This window comes from Netta rufina (genome assembly GCF_964035555.1).
Source record: "Netta rufina genome assembly, chromosome: 2".
Taxonomy (NCBI): Eukaryota; Metazoa; Chordata; class Aves; order Anseriformes; family Anatidae; genus Netta; species Netta rufina.
In genome coordinates, this window is record NC_140124.1 from 121,831,213 (window position 1) to 121,838,080 (window position 6,868).

Consider the following 6,868-nt stretch of genomic DNA (forward strand, 5'->3'; position numbering starts at 1 on the left):
ATCGTACTGATAAAGGGGTGGGTGGCTGGATTTTGTGCCTGCAATGGTAAATTGTAAAGATTGTTTAGCAACGCAGAAATAACATATTATATTAATCATAATGCTGCCTTCTGCAGCTTCTATATTTCTGATGGGCAAATTCAGCTTGGTGTCAGTGGGAGCAATTCTACTGTACAATGATACCAGGGCTGAATTTAACCTCCCATATTGCTCAGGGAGAATGAACGTACATTTTTTTGTTTTGTTCAGTGAGAGATCATGGCACCCAAGATGCACACAGAAATACAGAAGCTTTTTCCTTCAGTAGGATCTGTGCTTCCAAGGACTGAGAAACTGACTGGTACCTAGATCAGGATTTATTAACAAGACTTCAGCATCCCAGAAGGCAGATGTTTTTAAGGAGATGCATCCCTTTTGTCACCCAAGGACAAAGAAATTTAACATAGTTTGTTGTAAAAAAAATGATTCTAAAAAGGTGCTTCTTAAATAAACAAGCATGACAATATAATCTACATAATCATGAGAATTGATTATATAAAGTGATATACATATAAAATTAATGTATACCCTTAGATAGCAGAGGAACATGATACAGATGAAAAAAAATAATTATGGACATTTGAAGGCAAACATATTTCAGGAATACAATTCTTCACTTATTACATTCTTTTACCTTTACTGGGTGTTATTTTCTTGAACGTCAGAGAAATTATAAACTTAATCTAAAATTAAAGAACAGCATTTCAGTGCATATTCTCAGGCAAACAGGTTACCATGTAAAGCTTCACACCTAAACTGCTAGGTTACTTTGGGCCCCTCAGTACAAGAAGGACATCGAAGCCACGGAACGTGTCCAGAGAAAGGCTACAAAGCTGGTGAAGGGCCTGGAGCATAAGTCCTGTGGGGAGCAGCTGAGGGAACTGGGGTTGTTTAGTCTGGGGAAGAGGAGGCTCAGGGGAGACCTTATTGCTCTCTACAGGTACCTGAAAGGAAGCTGTGTGGAGCTAGGGGTTGGCCTCTTCTCGCAGATAACTAGCAATAGGAATAGAGGTAATGGCCTCAAGTTGTGCCAGGGGAGGTTCAGGTTGGAAATGAGGAGACATTCCTTCTCAGACGGAGCAGTCAGGCATTGGAACGGGTTGCCCAGGAAGTGGTGGCATCACCATCCCTGGGGGTTTTCAAGGAAATGTTGGACATGGTGCTTAGGTGCTTAGGTGCTCAGGGTTCAGTGGGTGATATTGGCAGTAAGGGACCAGATGAACCAGACATTGGCAGTTGGACCAGATGAAGGGCTTTTCCAACCTTAATGATTCTATGATTCTATTTACCTCCAGCTCCTCAAAGAAATATTAAGACTGGAATGAAACATTCATGCAGCTGCCCACGAGTATAAATGTCACAGGCTAAATGGAACTAGAGAAGTTTTCTTAGTAAAAATGTTTGGGCAAACAGTAATATATCTGAGCACCGTCTATGCCATAGTTCCATGTTTTTTTCTCAGCTGGCATATAAAACAATTTGAAACATGAGCATACAGTTTACTTTAAGAGGGTTTCTGCTTGCAGGAGTCTGCATCTGTGTTTTAAAGCCACACACAAGTTTTATTTATTTATTTATTTATTAATAGGCAGTTGTTGGTTTTCCTGGATGTGGTATAGTTTATCAAGGAACTTGTAGAGGTACAGTCTTAAAAGCGTAGTGATGTGGGCCATCAATACCCCAAGTACCCCTGCTATACAGACCCTGGGTATCTCTACCCCAGGACTTGGTTGTTACTCATCCCTCTGGGTTGTAGTCAAGATGTTGGCATAGCTAAGCTTCTAAAGTGTTTAAGATGAGCAACACTGTGCACCAAAAAAAGAGATTGTTCTTTGTGACTAGGAGCAAATACAGCAAGAGAAAATACTCATTTCAGAAAAAAAAAAAAAAGTGAGTGAGATTTAGATTAAAAAAAAACACAGACTGATAGACAGGTTTCAGAAAATTGAAGAAATCAAATTGTTTGTTTGTTTGTTTGTTTGTTTGTTTGTTTTTAAGACTGTCTTTCTTAAGGAGAACTAATATGAGAAGATCCATCAGCAACTAATCATTGTCATGGACCCAGCCTACTATGATATGTGATTACATGATCATTTAAGCCAAACAGCTTAATACACATTGTTATCAAATATACCAATGCTTTACTTTAGTATATACCTAGAAAAAAAGCTTGCCAGTGTGGGAAGATCCTGTCTTACCTTGTGCTGCCAGTTAATAGAGCCCACCAAAAATAATATTCTGGATAACAAAGGAAATAAAGTTGAAGTAATTAGGAGGCAAAATCATTGTTGTTTCAGCGATGGAATCTCTTTTTTTTTAAGACTTACATGCACCAACTTAGCTGCAATACTCTGTCTCAGAATTACATTCTATTTAATTGTCCATTAATTACAGTTTTACATGTACTATTTGCAGTCCTTTCATACAATGTTTTCCTCTGAACTCTTTCATAAATGCAAGCCCATATTTCCTCATTCCCAAGAAGTGCATCAACAACATTAACATATCATACAGCATTATCACTCTTTCATGGTCAGTGTATTTTCCAGAATGCCTGCTCTGTATATGGAAATTCACCATTCCATAGATGATAACGTATCACTCAACCCTTTCAAACCCTGGAAAAGAATGCTTGCTGGAATCTGGGATCTGCCCTGGCCTTCAGCGTAGGATTGTATTTCACACAGGATGCAGAGCATGTAGTTGTTTAATTACTGCTGCCTAAATTATACATGATAAATATATTCCTATTTTTAATAGCTCAGAACTATCAAATCTCACTTATGGAGAGTAACTGTTTAGTTATCAGAGGCTGAGCTGATCGTCACTCATTTATGGCAGTGTTTTGAGGACTTTCACTGATGTGATCATCCTTCATGCCAGATGAAGACAAGCAGCCCAGCCTCTTGACCGCAGAGGCAAGGAGCAGAGGTTCAATGCCAATGTGCAGCTGGAGGTGTGCCAGTAACTGAGACACTCTGGAAAGAGAAATAGAGGAACATTGATAGCATCCGTCTTCTTCCTCTGTAACAAGTGGCTTCATAATCTTTTTGAGCTGTTTGACTACACTGAGAAACACAGGCATCATGCTATTTACAGTTTGTCTGACGTCTATTATTAGTTTGTAAGACTCTCTGGATCACTTTCTATCTGTAGCTAAGATTGCACCTGTTTTCCAGTCCAGTGAGAGCCTCTGAGATGTATTGAGAAAAAATGATTATTAGGACTTGGTCTTTTTAACATTTTACGTGCTAAGAAAAGAATTCTTGCTACATTTTCTAAGAGCTTAAGAAACTTTGTCTTAAACCTCAATCATTTTGAAATAAGGTATTACCATGAAGTTTTCCTAATTTTTAATATATACATGTTCTTCTGGTTTTGTCCAGCAAAACTGAAGAGAGAAATGTTTCTCAATAGGGTAAACTGTCATTCTTTTGCCCTTTAAGTTTGCTATTAATTTGACAACAAACTTCTGAAAACAGAATGGAAAAAATCTAGAAGGGTTTGTTGAATGTAACGGGGAAGACTTTGATAATGACCTACTGATTCCATATTTAAAAAAAGGATCCTCTTGCTCAGCTCCATAGTAGTCTAGAGCTACGTAAGACCTTTTCACAGTCATAAGCCCACATCAGTTTGGTATGTGTTGCAAACAACCACGAGGAATTGGAGTCCTGAAGTGAATGTTAGTGTTGGTTGGCAATCTCTGTCCAATGAAGTCCAGCTGGAGAATTGACAGTACGTTGACTTAGACATAGCTCTAACTGCACCAACTCTGCAAATCACACACATGGATGATGCAAATCTTCATTATGGTAATCTGATGGCAAAAGCTTATGGAATCAAACTATCACAGTTCAGATCACAAGCAATTTTCCTGAGGATAACTATTAGAAGATGAAAAATAAGAGATAAAAAGGGGGCCTAAAAGCATTTTGAAAATGAAATGTGTATACCTCTGAGGTCTCTAGGGACACATAATGCAGGAACTTGAACTATAATGTTACAGAACTAATTGCCACAGAGCATTCCAGCAAGTCCTCAGAGTGGTGCATTATTCCCATCAAAATGGTTCATTTGAGCTTAAGACTTTGTAAAGCTTGCAATGCAGACTGGAATCCTGCTGAACTTGCACTCTCTTTAAGGATAATTTTCACTCTACCACATTCCTAATGATACAGATAAGAAGGAACAAAGTAGATTCACTTCCCAGTACAGATACCAACCTTATCAAAAATTGAAAATATTTGCAGTACATTGGATTTTTGTCACACACATTGCAGAGACCATTACAAATAAATTCTAAGTTCCTACTGGCTTTATTTGTTCCACTATTACATTGCATATTCAACTGAATAGAGGTTATTAAGTCACTAGCAACCAGCACTTTTTCAAAGGCAACACATTAGTGGTATAAGAGGTACAATACCTAAATCCCTGAACATTCAATAACTTTTGGCTTAAAACAATAATGATATGAGGTCAAATCCAATGAGATTAAAATAAAATAAAATAAAATAAAATAAAATAAAATAAAATAAAATAAAATAAAATAAAATAAAATAAAATAAAATAAAATAAAATAAAATAAAAGAGTTTTCCTTTCTCTGAAACCTGTTTTTGAAGTTCTTAGCTGCTTACTTCCAAAACTTTTTGTCCATCAGGAAGACCAAAACCATTAAAAAAAAATGTTATTTTGATGTCATTTTATGATTCCAAAGATAAGAGGTTGAAAAATACACTTTCTAAGTCTTGGGATAAAACCCTGAAAACTGGCAAGATGGTTTAAAACCCATTGATTCATTGGCCTGGTTTCCCTAATGGAATGATATGGAAGACTCCTATCTAGTGTTCCCAATGTCAAATTTAGGTCTGTAAAATCCAAACTGGGATCCTTAGTGACATATTCAATATCCACCTTGGTAGGCCAAGTAGTCCCCTTGAAATACTGAGAAATCTGAATTAGCTCCTCAGTGGAGAGAGATTAGGACCCACATTTATTGTGGCAGTATTCTAATCACCACACTAAAAAGTATTCTGGTGTTGAAGTTATTTCACTGTGGTTAAATAAAACAAGGATAGAAGATGTCAGTGGGAGAAAAAGTGTATAAATGAACATCTAGCTTACTGGTAAGGAAACTATCTAAGGTGCAAATGGATGGATAAATAGTTGGATAGATAGATAGACAGACAGACAGACAGATAGATAGATGTGAGGTGGGAATTATTCCCACATAAGTGCCCATGCTCTTTGTTTGAGTTACTTTTACTTTTTCCTCTGTCTTATTGTGCTTTTGTTGTTGTTGTTGTATGCAAACTAGATCCACTTCATCAAACAGTGAGAAACCCCTCATGCCAGAGCAGCCTATGGAGTAGGAAAACAGTAAAAAAAAAAAAAAAAAAGAGAAATGTGATTTTAAAGACTGAACATAAAGGGTCTCACCTGATTTGTAACTGTGGTGCTACAGAGGCAGGGTTGCAGTTTTATTTGCTCTGACGGTCTTTTAAAGTAGTCCTATCCAAACTTCAGTTGTCAGGAAAGGTCAGCTAGTCATCCAGGTGTCATAAGAGAAGACCAAATTTACACATATAGTTTAAATCCCTTTTATTTTGTGATGCTCAAAAAAAAAAAAAAAAACCCACAAAAAAAATTATTACTTTCTCTTTCATACATAAAAATATTTGATGACCGTCTTCACGTCAACCCTCACTCTCTCTTCTAGCCCAACTAAAGTAATTTCTTTCAATCTTTTCCTTCAGACCAATTTTCCAGACCTTTCATCATCCTCGTTGTTTCCTTCTTGACTCTAGCATCTATGTTTCTTGATGGGTGGTTGTCAGACTGCACTGCAGTGGAATACATGAGCACTCAAGTCATAACTACACCAATTTTGTGTAACGTCCAGTATAATGCTCACTTTTGACAATAGTAAGAAATTATTATCCACTCTAACCTGAGATTTCCATGCAGAATGGTTGTTTACCCAGTTATTTGGATCAATTTGCGTAATTGCTAAAGGAAGAACAAACAATAAAAAAGACATTCCTTACTTTGTGAGGAAAAAATAGATGTGCACCCTGTAGCAAAAGGAACTGACTGCAAGTGATATACCTTTCACTTTGCCCAGACTACTCTGTTTATATTACAGATGGTACAGGATTTAAGGCATTATCTCCCCAAAACTCTATGTGTTTGAATTACAATGATAGATTTTCACATTCAAGCCCATAATTGCTTGATTTTCCCCATCATCAGATGAGCAATGGTGTTTATTGAAGATTGTCTGCTACTGGAACCACCTATGCATGCTGAACTTGTGTTTACAGTGATTAAGGCCTGCATGCTTTATTAATGAGGTGAAAGCAGCCACACACGTAACACTGCGTTTAACCAAGCATTAAACTCGTGGTCACCCTCACACCGAATTTTGGCGTTGCTGCTAAGGGCGACGAGGAGGGAGGGGAGGCAGCACTGACAGCAGGGGCTCCTGTCAGAAAAGGTGCTTCAACTGAGGGGCTTCAGGGTTTGGGCTGGCTGGGATTGGGGCTGGAACTGGGACTAGGTTTGGGATTAGGATTGGGATTGGGATTGTGGCTGGGAGTGGGATTGGGATTGGAACGTGAACCGCCACAACTGGTTGCTCCCCGCGCATGCGCCCTGTTCCCCACCCCCCCCCGCTCTGCACATGCGCAGTAGCGCGCAGCCCATCACCATTAACTCTCCCCAGCTGTCCCCGCCGAGCATGCGCACCGCAAGGCTCCAGGCGGGCACGGAGGCGCCCTGCGCATGCGCACTGCCCCCTCCCGGGCACCACTTAAGCCGCTGGCA